The 18,397-nt window shown below is 35.0% G+C and overlaps 1 long non-coding RNA gene across 4 annotated transcripts in view; it reads right to left on the bottom strand.

The window, feature by feature from the left end:
• Window positions 1–18,397, bottom strand: part of LOC140699150 (uncharacterized) — a 174,506-nt gene that overhangs the window by 101,861 nt on the left and 54,248 nt on the right. For all 4 annotated transcript variants that reach the window (XR_012077153.1, XR_012077155.1, XR_012077152.1 and 1 more), the window contains exon 2: window positions 3,281–3,316. This is a non-coding gene — a long non-coding RNA (uncharacterized lncRNA). The remainder of the gene's footprint in view (window positions 1–3,280; window positions 3,317–18,397) is intronic.

Genomic DNA, 18,397 nt, shown 5'->3' with positions numbered 1-18,397 from the left:
CTCGGGGGAGGGTAATAGCTCAACAGTAGAGCACACACTTAGCATGCATGAGGTCCTGGGTTCAATCCACAGTACCTCCATCACACATGCAGAAAAAACTAAACAAATGGTAACGACTAATATTTATCAAGAGCAGAGCACTGTGTGGGGTACTTTCACTACATTATCTCATTTAATTCTCAAAGCTATTCTACAAGAAAATGACCATTGTTTTACTATTTAAAAGATAAAGTTATTGAGACTTAAAAGTAAATGGCGGAACAGGTACTAAGACTCAGGACCACTGAACTGTTCCTAGTCACCTCGTGAGTCAGCATTCTGAATGAGGACACTGAAGATTCAAGAACTGGTAGTAGGCAGCTGAGCCAAGTGTCGAATCCAAATTTCCAACTGCTGGTCAAATATATTTTTACATCCACTTCACAAATCATATTTTTCTTGTTTTTATGAAATACATTATCCAGCACTTGCATAGTCTGCTCCCATCTGCTTTTTCATCTTGGAGGGTACATAATACATTTGTTCAGACATAAATACCACATTGCTGATTGCTGCATGCCAGCATAAACTGCCTACTGTCCTCATTCAGTCATTAGTAACTCTAAAATAGTTATGTTGCTGAATAATGGTTCATCAAACAGCTCTCAAGCATTTCATAATACCTAACAATCCCTAAGAAGTTGCTCAGTGTTTTAACCTACACACCTTTTCTCTCATCTATATCAGCAAACAAGAGAACAAATATTTGCCATTCAGCAAATTTGAGAGCCAAGCCTTTTGTTTTCATTCATGGAAAGAATGCTTGGCTCTTACACAGTTTTAAACTTGATTGCTGATGCTACACCAGTAAAAGAAGGGAATGCTGACTGCAGCTGTGAGTCTTACCTGGAGTATGTCCATAGCATTAACATAAAAAGGTTAGATTGTCTAGATCATATGCTAATTGCCTCACCATCCTGCATGTCTTTCTGAAATGATCTAAATGTAGGATGTTTTAAATTTAAGATTTATGATTTTCTTGTACATAAAATAGCATAAGGTCTACTTCTTTAATGAAGTAGTGAAATTTAAGTGTCATTTTCAATTTATACTCAATTTTTTTTATAGTATGCAATGAGTTATCTTTAGGTGGCTAAGCAAAAATTAGAATTTAATTCTTTTTAAAAGTTATGAAGATAAACATTAGCCTATTCTTTGAGACAGATAATGCTTTCAGGATTAAGAAGCATGATTTAATAATTTAATTGCCTAGAATTCAAACGTGTTTGTCATGGACTGGGCTAAAATATATGTTTAAGATGCTTAATGGAGAAGTCAGTTGTTAGAAAGGGGAGAAGGTGGAGTCTGGAGACAGGGTACTGTGTAGTCAAAAGCACTGATGATGAGTGAGATAATTCTTTGTATTACCTTTGTATCCTTGGACAAGCCTTAATTTATCTCTCATTTGTAAGTCTGTGATAATATTTATTACAGTGATTAAATGAGACGATGCTGGTTAAGTTCTTATTGTAGAAGCTTCCCATAGAAAGTACGTAAGACATGATAATTGCATTTAATAGTATTATTTCTGAATGTCAAATAGCCAAATGAATTTCCCCAGATACTATGTGACAAAATTAAATACAATATAAATTTATATAGATTGTTTATAACTATGAAATATTTACAAAATATCTATCAGAATAGGATGAGCCCATTTTATTAAGTTTACAATGAAAATTATAAATTTTTGTTTTACAATTTGAACATGGCATTTTTTTTTAATTGAAGTATAGTTGATTCACAATATATTAGTTTCAAGTATACAGCATTGTGATTCAGTATTTTTACAGATTATACTCCATTAAAAGTTATTATAAAATAATGCCTATAATGTAATTACTATTAGTTTGTGCCTCTTAATTCCATACCCCTAGTTTGCCCCTCTTCCCTCCCTCTTCCCCCTAGTAACCACTAGTTTGTTTCCTATATTTATGAATCTGTTTCTGTTTTGCATGTACATTTGTTTGTATTATTTTTAGATTCCACATATAAGTGATGTCATACAGTATTTGTCTTTCCTCTGACTTATTTCGTTAAGCACACTATTCTCTAGGTCTATCCACATTGCTGCAAATGGCAGAATTTCATTCTTTTTTATAGCTGGGGAGGAATTATAATATTAAATATTTGTAATACTGTAAACATATAATAGTTAATACTAAAATGATCATAAATGAATAATATAATCAACATCTCAAAGCTTTAACAAATTTAACATTTTTTCCACTTTTAGCTACATTTTAAATTAAAAGTTGAACATGAAGATGAAGTCCTTAGTGTACCCTTCTTCAATCCTATGACCCAGAAGACTGTAATGTTCTCCATAACTTGACTTCATTTTAGCCATTTTAGACTACATTTAGAATCTTCTTGACTGTAGGCTCTTAATTTCCCATTTCTTAGAGCTTTTATTCTAGAAAACCCATAATTGTACATTTTTTCTCTTTTTCTTTGAGATGAATGAAACCAGTCTCTTGCTAGTTTTACAATCTGGGAATGTCTTTCTTAAGGACCTGGGGGCCATCTCTTTGAAATACAATTATCAAAGGAGACAATACACCCATCTCCTAGTTCCTGTTGGAGGGTAGGAGCCTAACTTTGATGGGTGCTCCTTATTCCAAGTTGTAAAACCACTTCCTGTCATAAAGATAAAGCTAATGATCAAATCCAAATGGCCACACATTCTCCAGTACTTTTCCACTTGTTCACTCCAGCCTTAAAATTGTACCACTACCACTGAGGTGGAGTTAAGTTCAGACTTAGTATTGGACTTCCTCCCCTATTGCAATAATCTTGAATAAAGTTTTCTTTGACTGTTTAATATTGTCTGTGCCGTTTTAATTAAAGACAAGGTAACTTCCATAAAAAAAATTTATGGAAAAGAAATAAAGAAGCTGAAAGGAGATGATAAGTTAAAGTGTTGAATTAAGCAGGAAAAGTCAGTGCTTCTCTTTGTTTCAGTTTCTGTCTTGGCTATCTTTTCAATAAGTGAAAGAATATCAGCATGAATGGATTTTTTAATGAACAAAAAATTGCATAGTTGCCCTGTCATTGTGGCATAGCAAATAAATTTACATTCATTATTGGCCATTTTCAAGACACCACTATTTTTTTTTTAAAGCCACATAGTCCTTTCAGGATTAATCCTAAATATAAGATTTATTTTCTTCACAATTTTAATTGTAAAATACAAGTTATAATTATAACTCATGAATGACTGATGTAAAAGAAAACTCACCAATTTTACAGATGAACAGAGATCTCCATCAGTCAGCTAAATAACAAAAAACAAAAAGCAAACAAAAAATATTTGTTAAAGTTCGTTTTTTGTTTACACATTCTGTCTATGTTCGCTACAAAACTATTTTAGAAGACATGATCAAATCCTAACATATATGCTGTCTATAATACCACTCTTAATGTCATTTTATTAATTATATCAAAGAAAGCAGCCAAATTGGTTTTGCAAAAATTTTTTTCTGAGCCCATATGGACTATAGCGATTATTTCTATATTAGTAAAGGATCACATTTCACTATTTTAGGTTCAATTATACTCATGCCTATGAAATTCACAGACATTTTTAATGGTACACTTAGTTCTGAAAAACAGGATTTAAAGTTCTGAGAGATCTATTTAATAAATACAATGTAATTTTAAATTCCCTTCAATTTCCTTGCATTTATAGATAGTACTATTTACAGTGTGTATCCAGTCCACAAAATATCCCTTTTTCTTTTGAGAATGCAGCTTGATTCTCAGTCACTGGTCACACATGCAGAGTGTGGTCCCAAACTCCTGACCTGGGCATTGGTAGCTAAACAGGGGTGAGCACACACACCGACCTGTGATTTTAATTATCAGATATTCTCTCCCAGGAATATGAAATATGCACTAAAAGACAGCCAATGAGTCTACCTGCATGGCTGAAACTTAGATACTCAGTCTTTGAAACAATGAAGTGTCCAATTACTGTGATGCAGTTTGAAAATAGGTAAAAAAAAAGACTGTCTTTAAAGAGAAGAAAAACTGCTGCAGATGTACAGAGCATAGCTAAAACAAGAAGTATGCAACAGCTTAGATGCCCCAGAATCCTTCTAGTCCCTAACTCCAGTACCTGATGTGTATCTGCAGTTGCATTTTACAGGTACCATCCCTGTATCTTGTTAATACAGTTTCCCATTTTGTCCTGGCAGTTCTTTAAATTGTATTCCTTTATATGTAAGATGATCATAAATTCTGTTTGTGCTAAGTCCTGGTTAATGTCTATTACCCGAATTCCTTAATTTGTGAAATATATCATATGATCTTATATAAAAGGTGCTACTGTTATTAAAGAAGTTTAAGTAGATATTATTAATGTATTACTAATTTTACTTATTGTTATTAATAGTATTACTTAAATAAGCTGAGGTACATTTGTTTGACCTCCACTTTAAATTTCTAATCTATGTACATATAGCTCCAAGGTAACAACACTTTTCTTTCAATAGAAAGTGATAACTGAAGGTATGAGTAAGTAGGAGTAGCTATTTGATACTGCTGCTCCTGTCAGCCAATTGGGATACCAATCAAGTGTGCCATTATCTTTGCTGGAACCTGTAAGACACAAGAAGCTGCTAATTGCTACCTGGAAGTACCAATAGGAAATGTGAAAAATTGTGTTATGTTCATATGAAATATGAAATGGGCAGGTTCAACTACTATTTTGTTTATCTTATTGGGCAATTATTGTCTTTAATTTTTGCAATAAAAATTTTTTTTTTGCCTGAAATGAGCTCAACAAATGAAACTTCATGTTTAATGAAAAAGTACTGAATTTTCCTATTTCACTATTTAGATTTTTAATTTAGATCAGACAGCTGTTCTTTCAGATTAATTTGACTTATTTTCAATTTCAGGTTTACTTAATGTACTTATTAAAAAGTAAAGCAATAGTTATCAAAATTTTGTACCACTGGTAGAAGTTTTGCCTATATTTAAATACCAGTCTCATGTCAATGTTTTATTAATCTGGGTTCTCCAGAAAAACAGAACTAATAGGAGATAAACATATACAAATACACATACACATACAGAGATGTTCTATAAGTTCTATAAGGAACTGGCTCATGTGATTCCTTGAGTAGGTTGAGTAGTCCAAGATCTGCAGTCAGTAAACTGGAGCCGTGGGACAGTCAGTGATGAAGTTTCTAGTCTGAGTCCAAAGGCAGGAGAAGAGACGAGGCCAAGATGGCGGAGTAGTAGGACACTCATGGCTCACCCTCTCCCACAGATACACCAAGACTCACATTCACAGACCCACTCAGCCAACCAGAGCACCTGCGGAACTCCGAAAGAACATTGTCCTCTTCGAAAGACAAAGATGCCAAAAATCTGGTAAGAGAAAGGGAAAAAAAAAAGAAAGACAAAAGGCAAAACAGTGCGGGACTGGTCCCTCAGGGAGGGAGCAGCAAAGGAGGACTAGCGCTCATTCGCTGGGTCTCCCCCTCTCCAACCGTGCGTGAGGCCAGAGGGGGAGCCTCCGAGGCTTGGATCTGTACGGAGCAGCCCTTGACCTGCAAAATTAAGTTAATCGGGCACAGAGGGTCCCTGCGACACCCAGCCCGAGACCCGAGCCAGCAGCTGGAGGCCGGGACAGGCTGCCCAAGCCAGGCGGAAGACGGGGTCGGCTGCACTGAGGCAGCCCCGGAGGACTACAGGGGGCTGCGCAATGTGGATGAGTGGGTGCCCAGGGCAGAACGACCTGGGTCCGCCATAAAACAGCACAGCTGTATGAACCCTGGGGGAAGGGTACATACCCCCATCTCTGAAAACCCATGGAAGGTTTTCAGCGAGGAGAGGAGAGGCAGGACTCAGGCACAGCCGCCATATCCTCCAGCACTTGGCACCCAGGTAGGGGCCAGGGTGAAACCTGAATCTGTGCCTTGGGGCTCGGCAGCCTCAAAGGCCAGACAGTGATTTGTTTGCAGCCCGAGTCAGATAGGATCCTTCCACCCTGGTGCCTCGCAAAGTTCACGCTGCCAGGACAAACAAGGAGCTGACTTTTAGCCTGGAGCAGGGGAGGGGCTGTTCCGTGGTCTTCCCAGGGCCCGCCTGTGGAGCGCCGACCCAGGGCAGAGCACACAGCGGCTGAAGTCGCGGAGCGACCAGCGTCAGGAGACGGCGGGTGGCCCCCCACCTTTCCAGCAGGAATGCTGTGCTGGGAGGGGGCGCGATCTGCTTGCCGAAAGGCACTGGGAGCAGCACAGAGGAGGGCACCAACAGAGGGCCTCTGGAAACAGCAGGCTGAGATCGTGAAACAGGGTGAAGACAGAAAGACTTCTCATTAACAGCACACAGTCTCCAGGAGAACACCTTCTCACACACCCCTTTTTTAAAAATCTGTTTTACCTGTTGTATTTTCTATTACCTTTTTAATTTTTACTTTTTAAACAATTATATATCCTCCTAGTTTTAATCCCTTTTAAATTTTTCTGTTAAAATATTATCATTAAAAAAAAACCACATCATGTCATTTTTATCTCTCTTGGTTTTGATCTCCTGTTATTGATTATACATAGGTTTCAATTTTTTCCCCTCTTTTCTCCTTTTTTAAAGGTTTTTAAGAGACATCTCAACCCGATTGCTATTGTGCTTCAACTTGCTCTTCAATTATTCATTATACACTGTTTTCAAACCTTTTTTCCTCCCCTTTTTCAAAATTCTCTATCATATCTTTTTTTATCTGTTCTATTTTTTATTACCTTTTTAACTTTTACTTTCTAAACAATTGTATATGCTTCTAGTTTCAATTCCTTTAATATTTTTCTTTAAAAGTAGTTACATTATTATTTTTTAAAAAATCCACCTGATTTCATTTTCATTTCTTTTGGTTTTGATCTCCTGTTATTGATTATACATAGATTTCAAATACCGTTTTTTGATCTTTTTTCCTTTTTTTTAAGGGTTTTTTAAAAAGACATCTCAACTCTAATGCTAGTCTGATTCAAATTGCCCTTCTATAATTACATACTGTTTTCAAGCCTTTTTTTCTCCCTTCTTTTAAAATTCTCTTTCTCTATCTCTCCTTTTTTTTTTAAGTTTTATTCCTACATAGGCATTAGATAGAAAAATAAATAAACTCCTTTAAGGACCACAATAGATAACTGATACTCCATAAGCCACAGTGCTAGAGAGATATGAGCAAGATGAAGAAGCAGAGAAACCATTCCCAATTAAAAGGACAAGAGAAATCCCCTGAAATAACAATCAATGAAATAGACATTGATAGCCTACTAGATCAAGATTTCAGAAAAAAGAGTGATCAAAGTATCGAAGGAACTAAAAGAGATAGTGTTTAGAGATATAAAATGTGTCAAAAATGAAATTGAAGCTATAAAGAAGAGCCAAGTAGAATCTGTAAACACACTGGCTGAGATGAGAACTGATATAGAGGCTGTGCAAAGTAGACTAGATAAAGCAGCAAACGAATAAGTGACCTAGAAGACAGGACAACAGAAAGCACCCAATCAGAACAACTGCAAGATAAACAAATAAAATAACATAAGGGACCTATGGGATAATATAAAGCATGCCAATCTACGCCTAATAGGGGTCCCAGAAAGGGAAGAAAGAACAAAAGGGGTTGAAAAGGTATTTGAAGAAATCATGACTGAAAACTTCCCAAACTTAAAGAAGGAATCAGATATCCAAGTACAGGAAGTTCAAAGGGTCCCAAACAGGAAAAACCCAAACAGACCCACACCAAGACATATCATAATCAAGATGGCCAGAGTCAAGGATAAAGAAATGATCCTAAAGATAGCAAGAGAAAAGCAAAGAGTGATTTACAAGGGAACCCCCATAAGGCTCTCAGCTGATTTCTCTACACAAACACTACAGGCCAGAAGGGAGTGGCAAGATATATTCAAAGTCCTAAATGAAAAATAGATGCAGCCTAGGATACTTTATCCAGCAAGGCTATCCTTTAGGATAGAAGGAGAGATAAAGAATTTCACAGACAAGAAAAAGCTACAAGAGTTTAGCAACACTAAACCCATGCTAAAAGAAATACTGAAAAGTCTACTCTAAATAGAAAAGCAGCAGGATGCTACAGAAATGAGAAACTTATAACTGGAAAGGTGATAACTGATGAATTACAAATAAAATAAACACAAAATTGTAAAAGAAGACATCTAAATCATTAAGAGTGGGAGAGGGAAGGAAGAAAATATAGAGTATTTTTTTCTTCCTTTTAAAAAATTTTTTGTTTTCGGTAGGATGGGTTTGAGATACAGTAATGGGCTAACAGACTTACAGAAAAGGGTAACCACAAGCCAAAAACTTACAAGGGAGTCACAAAAACTAAATAAAATCCATGATAATACAAAGAAAAATTACCAAACCACAAAAGGAAGAGGAAAGGAACAATGGGGAAATATCAAATCAACTGCAAAGATAAGTTCAAAATGGCAATGAACACACATCTATCATTAATTACTGTAAATGTTAATGGACTAAATGCTCCAGTCAAAAGACACAGAGTGGTAGACTGGATAATAAAGCAAGAACCTTCAATATGCTGCATACAAGAGACTTTAGGGAGAAGGACACATATAGACTAACAGTGAAAGGATGGAAAAGGATATTCCATGCAAATGGAAAAGCCAAAAAAGCAGGTGTTGCAGTACTAATTTCAGACACAATAGACTTTAAAACAAAGGCCATAAAGAAAGATAAAGAAGGACATTTTATAATGATTAAAGGAGTGATAGAAGATGAGGATATTACACTCGTTAATATATATGCACCCAATATAGGAGCACCTAAATACATAAAACAATTACTAACAGAGATAAAGGGGGGTATTGATGGGAATACAATCATAGTTGGAGATTTTAGCACTGCATTAACATCACTAGACAGATCTTCCAGACAGAAAATAAATAAGGCAACAGAGAAACTAAATAATACAATAGAAAAATTAGATTTGGTGGATATTTTCAGAGCATTACACCCCCCCCCCCAAATAGGATATACATTCTTTTCAAGTGCACATGGAACATTTTCTAGGATTGAACATATACTTGGGCACAAAAGAAACCTCAGCAACTTTAAGAAGAGAGAAGTTATCTCAAGCTTCTTTCCTGACCACAATGCCATGAAACTAGAAATCAACAACAGAGAAACAGAGGGCAAAAAAAGGAAAGCATGGAGATTAAACAATAGGCTATTAAAAAAACAATGGGTCAATGAGGAAATCAAAGCTGAAATTAAAAAATACCTTGAGACAAATTAAAATGAAAGCACAACCACACAAAATTTATGGGACACAGCAAAGGCAGTGCTAAGAAGGAAGTTTACAGTGATACAGACCTTCCTCAAAAAAGATGAACAATCTCAAATAAACAATTTAACACAGTAACTAAAAGAACTAGACAAAGAAGAACAAAAAACCCCAAAAGTCAGCAGAAGGAAGGAAATTATAAAGATCAGGGAGGAAATAAATAAAATAGAGATTAAAAAAACCATAGAAAAAATCAATTAAACCAAAAGCTGGTTTTTTGAAAAAGTAAATAAAATCAATAAACCTGGTGAAACTCACAAAGAAAAAAGAGAGAGCACAAATTAGCAAAATAAGAAAGGAAAATGGAGAAATTACAACAAATAAAGTAGAAATGCAGAATATCATATGAGAATATTATGAAAAACTATATGGAACCAAACTGGATAACCTAGAGGAGATGGACAAGTCTCTGGAAACGTACAGTCCACCAAGACTGAATCAAGAAGAAACTGACCACTTGAACAATCCAATCACTAGAAAGGAAATGGAAATAGCAATTAAAATCCTCTCTACAAATAAAAGTCCAGGACCGGATGGCTTCACCAGGGAATTCTACCAAACATACAAAGAAGAACTCAAACTAGTCCTTTTGAAACTCTTCCAGAAGATCGAAAAGGAGAGAATACTCCCAAACTCATTCTATGAAGTGACCATCACCCTGATACCAAAACCAGGCAAAGACACTACCACAAAAGAGAATTACAGGCCAATATCACTGATGAACATAGATGCCAAAATCCTCACCAAAATATTAGCAAATAGAATCCAACAGCACATAAAAAAGATTATACATCATGACCAAGTGGGGTTCATCCCAGGGACACAATGGTGGTTCAACATACGCAAATCAATCAATGTAATACATCACATCAACAAGAGAAAGGACAAAAAGCACATGATCATCTCAACAGATGCAGAAAAAGCATTTGATAAAATTCAACACCTATTTATGATAAAAACTCTCACCAAAGTGGGTATAGAGGGAACATATCTCAACATCATAAAAGCTATATATGACAAACCTACACCCAGTATAGTACTCAATGGTGAAAAACTCAAAAGCTTCCCACTAAAATCTGGGACAAGACAAGGATGCCCACTATCACCACTCCTATTCAACATAGTCTTGGAAGTCCTAGCCACAGCAATCAGGCAAGAGAGAAAAAAGGGATCCAAACTGGAAAAGAAGAGGTAAAAGTATCACTATATGACAACGACACGTTACTACATATAGAAAACCCTAAAAGGTCCACACAAAAACTACTAGAGCTGATCGAAGAATTCAGAAGGTAGCAGGTTACAAGATTAATGTTCAAAAATCAGTTTCATTTCTTTACACTAATGATGAATCAACAGAAAAAGTAAAGAAACAATCCCCTTTAAAATAGCACCCAAAGTAATAAAATACCTAGGAATAAATCTAACCAAGGAGGTGAAAGAATTATACACAGAAAACTATAAAACACTGATGAAAGAAATTAAAGAAGACTTTAAAAAACAGAAAGACATCCCATGCTGTTGGATTGGAAGAATCAATATTGTTAAAATGGTCATATTGCCCAAGGCAATCTACAGATTTAATGCAATTCCTATCAAATTACCCAGGACATATTTCACAGAACTAGAACAAATCATAATAAAATTTATATGGAACCATCAAAGACCTAGAATTGCCAAAGCATTACTGAAGAGAAAGAAAGAGGCTGGAGGAATAACTCTCCCAGACTTCACACAATACTATAGAGCTACAGTCATCAAGACAGCATGGTATTGGTACAAAAACAGACATATAGACCAATGGAACAGAATAGAGAGTCCAGAAATGAACCCACAAACTTTTGGTCAACTAATCTTTGACAAAGGAGGCAAGAATATACAATGGAATAAAGACAGTCTCTTCAGCAAATGGTGTTGGGAAAACTGGACAGCAGCCTGTAAAGCAATGAAGCTAGAACACTCCCTTACACCATACACAAAAATCAACTCAAAATGGATCAAAGACTTAAACATAAGACAAGATACAATAAACCTCCTAGAGGGAAATATAGGCAAAACATTATCTGACATACATCTCAAAAATTTTCTCCTAGAATAGTCTACTCAAGCAATAGAAATAAAAGCAAGAATAAACAAATGGGACCTAATGAAACTTACAAGCTTCTGCACAGCAAAGGAAACCATAAGTAAAACAAGAAGACAACCTACAGAATGGGAGAAAATTTTTGTAAATGAAATTGACAAAGGCTTGATCTTCAGAATATATAAGCAGCTCATACAACTTAATAAGAAACAACCAAACACCCAATCCAAAAATGGGCAAAAGACCTAAGCAAGCAATTCTCCAAGGAAGACATACACATGATCAATAGGCACATGAAAAAATGCTCAATATCACTAATTATCAGAGAAATGCAAATCAAAACTACAATGATGTATCACCTCACACCAGTCAGAATGGCCGTCTTTCAAAAATCCATAAATGACAAATGCTGGAGAGGCTGTGGAGAAAGGGGAACCCTCCTACACTGCTGGTGGGAATGCAGTTTGGTGCAGCCACTGTGGAAAACAGTGTGGAGATTCCTCAAAAGACTAGGAATAGACTTACCATATGACCCAGGAATCCCACTCCTGGGCTTATATCCAGAAGGAACCCTACTTCAGGATGACACCTGCACCCCAATGTTCATAGCAGCACTATTTACAATAGCCAAGACATGGAGACAGCCTAAATGTCCATCAACAGGTGACTGGATAAAGAAGATGTAGTATATTTATACAATGGAATACTATTCAGCCATAAAAACCAACAACATAATGCCATTTGCAGCAACATGGATGTTCCTGGAGAATGTCATTCTAAGTGAAGTAAGCCAGAAAGAGAAAGAAAAATACCATATGAGATTGCTCATATGTGGAATCTAAAAAAAAACCCAAAAACAAAACAACAAAGCATAAATACAAAACAGAAATCGACTCATAGACATAGAATACAAACTTGTTGTTGCCAAGGGGGCGGAGGGTGGGAAGGGATAGATGGGATTTTAAAATTGTAGAATAGATAAACATGATTATACTGTATAGCACAGGGAAATATACACAAGATCTTACGGTAGCTCACAGGAAAAAATGTGACAATGAGTATATATATATATGTTCATGTATAACTGAAAAATTGTGCTCTACACTGGAATTTGACACAACATTGTAAAATGATTATAAATCAATAAAAAATGTTTAAAAAAAACTGAAAATAAACTTACTACATGATCCAGCAATCCCGCTCCTGGGCATATATTCAGAGAAAACTGTAATTCTAAAAGACACCTGCACCCCAATGTTCATAGCAGCACTATTTACAATAGCCAAGACATGGAAACAGCCTAAATGTCCATCAACAGGTGACTGGATAAAGAAGGTGTGGTATATTTATACAATGGAATACTACTCAGCCATTAAAACCGACAACATAATGCCATTTGCAGCAACATGGATGCTCCTAGAGAATGTCATTCTAAGTGAAGTAAGCCAGAAAGAGAAAGAAAAATACCATATGAGATCGCTCATATGTGGAATCTAAAAAACAAAAACAAAAACAAACAAACAAAAACAAAGCATAAATACAGGACAGAAATAGACTCATGGACAGAGAATATAGACTTGTGGTTGCCAAGGGGGCGGAGGGTGGGAAGGGATAGACGGGATTTCAAAATTGTAAAATAGATAAACAAGATTATACGGTGTAGCACAGGGAAATATACACAAGATCTTATGGTAGCTGAGAGATTAAAAAATGTGACAATGAATATATATGTTCATGTATAACTGAAAAATTGTGCTCTATACTGGAATTTGACACAACATTGTAAAATGACTATAAATCAATAAAAAATGCTCAAAAAAATAGGCAGGAGAAGACCAATCTCCCAACTTGAAGACTTTCTGGCAGAGAAAAAGAATTCTTTCTTACCCAGCATTTTATTCTACTTGGGACCTCAAAGGTTTGGATAATGCTCACCCACACTGAGGAGGGTAATGTGCATCGAAGATTATTTCCTGCTTATTAAATTATAGACTTTAATTTTGTTCTTAATATATTGATATATGTTTTAAAATATAACAAGAAAGTTTCATATTTTGTCATCAGAAAAACAAAAATGATTTGGCATCAAGTATAATTGTTTGTGGATAGAATTTAAACTAATATTTTTTTATTTTACTTTTTTGCTAATATGAATTTTACTGAAGTTTTGGTTTTGGTTGGAATAATATAAGGACACACTCATAAATGAATTCAATAATTTGGCATCCTAATTTAATTACATAAAATGTTCAGAAAACACTGAATGAAACGGTGAATTCTGATGAAATATCACATTGAAAATTGACCTAAAGATTTTTTACCCCAGAAAAATATCTAAAGTTGATGATTTTAACCAAAGAACAACTGTCCCTCAGCATTTTAGGGGTTTATTATCTATTGATACAACAAATTACCACAAATTTAATAGCTTGAGACAACCAACCATTATTATCTAATAGCTTCTGAGGGTTAAGAATTCAGAAGTATCTTAGCTGATTGCTTCTCATTCAAGGTGTCTCATGAGGATCATTTTAACTTTAGGTAGATGCTGTGGTCTCTGAAAACCTGACTGGGGCTGGAGTATTTGATTTCGAACACACATGTGGTCATTGGATGCAAGCTTCAGTTCCTTGTCGCATAGGCCCCTCCGTAAAGCTGATCATCGCATCATGTGATAGACAGAATAATAGTCTCCCAAAGATATCCAACCTATACATTTGTTACTTTTCAAAGCAAAAGGGATTTTCCCAGTGATTAAGAGAAGAATCTTGAGATGGGAAAATTGTCCTGGATAATCCAGGCGAAACAGTGTAATCATACGGTCATAATAAGAAGGAAACAATTGAGTTACAGCCAGAGAAAGAAGGCAATGTGACCACAGTAGCAAAGAGTGGTACACCTGTAACTAAGGAATCTGGGAAGCTTCTGAAGCTAGAAAAGGCAAGAAATAGATTCCCCCTTGGAGCCTTCAGAAGGAATCAATCCTTAATTTTATAAGACTAATATTGGAATTTTAACCTCTAGAACTTTAAATAACTGTATTGTTTTAAGCCACTCTATTTCTGATAGTTTTTAACAGCAGCATTAGGAAACTAATACTACGGTTTTCCCTAGACAGAAAGAAAATGAGAGAGAAAGAGATTAAGATGGAATCTGTATAATTTTTTAATAATTGATTGTGGAGGGGACATGTTGTCACTTCTGCTGTATTCTATTGTTCATATAGACTAATACCGATATAGTGTAGGATTAAGCTGATTAAGAGCAGGTATACCAAGGAGCAGGGATTTCGGGAGGGGGACATTTTGAGGCTTCTCTAAAAAACAGAATACCCTTAAAGTTACAAAATCATTTAAAATAATTTATTTACTGTAGCAATTAGAGAAATATGGTTCCAAAATATATTTGAGTAGTCATAATGGTAGTGTTTTTGGAACAGAGGCTTCTACGTGTCTAATGTGGAGTTCTTTCAATATTGAATAAGAGTTTAATTCTAGATCTGTTTTACTTTTTCTAAAACTAAAAAAGTATATACTTATGCCACACATGGTACACAATGAGATAATTCATGCAAAGTGTCTCTATCCTTGAAATTGTAACAAAAACTACTTTTCCAAATAATTAAAAGTCTATGTAGCATTATTCAAGAATTTTGAGTCTATTATTATAGTTTCCTGTTAACTGTAATAGACATAGATGGTGGGTAGTAGATATTTTTAAATTTGTCCATCTATAAGAATAAAGCTGAAAATATAACAGAAATCAAATTTTATCAATGGTATTATGGAAATTAATCAATATCCTCTGGTGGAGATGACAAAATTAAAACACTTGAAATTATAAACAAAATAAAGATATATCATTAATTGCGTAACAGATTGTCATACACTATGTTAAAAGGGTTGACAAGAGAGGGTATTGGCAATCTGTTTTTCCCAAAGGAAAAAATATAAGTGTATGCCTTTAAAGTCCCTATAAGGACAGGACTAGAGAAAATGTCAAAAATTAGAGAACTACATTTGCATAATGAAGGTAGACAATGATTATGGACAAACTTGAAAGCCTAGAAAACATATTTAACCTGATATAATGTAAATAGAGAACAACCCTTGAGGTTGACCAATACAGTAAGATGATAAAATTACCATAGTTTGAAGTAGGACTAAGTATTTAAAAATATTTATATTTAGATCAAATATTCAGGTAATTAACAATACCTAACTATGAAATGATTCTGGAAACTGTGTTGGAAAAAACAAGCTGATAGAAAATCCTTCGTTATTCTGTGCATACATCTATTTCTTATTCAATAGAAATTTTGCTGTGCTAGAAATGTTAGAAGCAGCAGTTAAGAAGATACACTGCCTCTCTTCCCAGAGGATTTAAGTACAGTGAGAAGGGCAGACAAAGAAGAATTTGCAATTCTGTAAATTAAGTGCTATATTAAATCTATTCACAGATTGTTAGTGATATAATCTAGATTGGAGAGTGAGAGACAGCAGGAAAAATCTTGGATACTATATTAGAATGTCAAAAAGATGAAATATGGCATAGTATTAGTATGGCATTTGAAAGAAAAATTAAATCATGCTTTGCCAAAGTAGGCAACTTTCACAGAAAAACACAAGGTTTATGGTGCATATCTGAAGCGGAAACAACCTCAATGAGAAATCTAAGAATGTATATACTAATACAACTCTTCAGGGACACCTGGTATGATAGCACCATCTTCAAAACAGTAATCATGCACTGAAATCAAGAAACATACTATAAAGGGGCCATGACAGTAGCTTGGCAAAACAGCATGAGGAATATAAGCAGGGGAGCAATAATCAGGCTATACTAGTGACTTTCCCTAGAGTGAAAGCTGAGCCAACCTCACCCTGGCTGATTTTTCTTCAATAAAGCTTTTCAGAAGGGTTGAGTTTGTCATAACCTTTTTTAAAAAATAACATTCTGGGTCTTGGGACGATCTTTGTGATAGTGGGTGAGGGAGAGGCAGGAGAGTTCTGTTGTAGGCGTCATCATAATCAAAGTCATGACTAACATGTTGATTTACTTACTGAAAGCCTGATTGTACCAAGTGCTTTGTAAACATTACCTCATTAAGACTCAGAACAACCTTAAAAATTAGGTATTGTTGCATTTCCCGTAGTAATATAAATAAACTGATAGCCAAAGTGATTTGTTTAAGAGTAAAGCGCTGATAAATTACAAGAAAGGGAGTATGAACCAATCAATATTAGTCTGACTCCAGATGACAACCAGTTCTCAGAAACATCATTTTTGGGTTTCCAGCTGGTACATAAATTGAGGGAGAAGGGAGCTGAAAATAGTTGACTTTTTTTTCCCCTCAGAAATTGCTTTATTGTACTTTCTGGAATAGGATTCAAACAAGATATTTAAAAAGATTGATGTAACAGCCAAGTTCTTACACATGATCATTCTTATTTGCAAACTGTCTTTGAGGCTGCAGATCTGTGGTAAAGTTTACCTTATCAACCTCTGGTTTTCATCGCGTCAGAATAATGGATCGTATTAGCTCAATCCATTGTGTATATAATCTAGAATAACTAGAAGATTTGTCTCTAATGAGGTAATGCTCCCACATACGAACTCTTACCACAAAGGTCAAGTTTTGCTTTATATGCATTCTTTCTCAAAGTTGCCTGAACTGAACAGAACTATCACTTTTTAAACACTTTTAGTTTTAGTTTGAAAAAAAGTCTGTTATAACTTTAATTCAAATTAGGGTTTATTATTTACACACGTAAATATATCATAAAACAATTATGAAACGTTCCAAAAAATTATTTTTCAAAGGAAACAAATTGTCCCTTCTCCAATCACTGGAAAAAGGAGGACTGTGCAAAGAGACTCATATTTTAACTACAAGTTTAATTTGGCTCCTATGTGATATGAAATGTATATCATGTACTAGTTTTATTACCTTTGAGATACAGGTATATTGATTTAAATTTTGACTAGGCTTCTTCCTATGATTTACAAACATTTCCTCACCAGCTGCAAAATTCAATTTATGTCTTCCAGGCTTTCAAAATGAAAAGTAAAGTGACAGAGATGAATAGAAAGTAGTAATTTGAAACCAGCTAAATTTGAATGAGAGTCATTACATGTGATTTCCACAATCACAAAAATGAGAATGTTAAGTTCCACAAGTTGGCAGTAAAAATGACTTACTTCTATGCTAACCATCAGTGGGTTTCTCTGAGTTGATACCTTGTCCTCTTTGAAATGACTTCAGACTAGCTCTTTTGAAAGACTTGAATGGTAAACAAGGTGGTTAACATTTCCTAAAATATCCTGGGCTTTCATATATTTCAGCTTCACTGACAAAAACCTAACAGTTATTTTTAGTACAGTTCATAATATTTACTCAGTGTCTCACAAAGTTCCTAGTATTTATGATAATAAAGGTCTTGTTCTTAAATATATATATATACACATATATATAAATATACACACACACACATAGAGTACAGTAAGCTATCAAAGACTTCTTTTTGTCATACTCAAACATGTTGGTGAGGTAGTGTAATTTGCATTTACTTTCAAAGCTGTGGTTGTAGATTCTTAAGTAGAATGTAGTGTAGAAGGGAAATACTAGAATATCTCCAAGCAAATATTTTCTGTGCAGGGGTCATCATAAACAGAAGAATTGAGAGAGCAAAGAAACACCTAAATCAAAGTTTCTCTCCTTGTGTCAGTTGCCTTAGTGAGATTCTATCTTGAATATCATCTTCTTCATTAACCTTCTGTGCAGATTATCTAAAAGTTAAAGAAGAAAATAAAATAATTTGAACAAAATAAAATCTAATGAGGTTAAAGTGGCAGTGGTGGTTCTTTCATATAGTTAAATAATAAATACTTATCGAGTGTGTTATATGTCAAACACTATTCTAAAAAAGGCAGTTGCCATCCTCAAT

This window comes from Vicugna pacos, chromosome 11, assembly GCF_048564905.1.
Source record: "Vicugna pacos chromosome 11, VicPac4, whole genome shotgun sequence".
NCBI classification, from domain to species: Eukaryota; Metazoa; Chordata; class Mammalia; order Artiodactyla; family Camelidae; genus Vicugna; species Vicugna pacos.
Note: the sequence above shows the minus strand (reverse complement) of the source record. Positions and strands in the feature narration are given on the sequence as shown.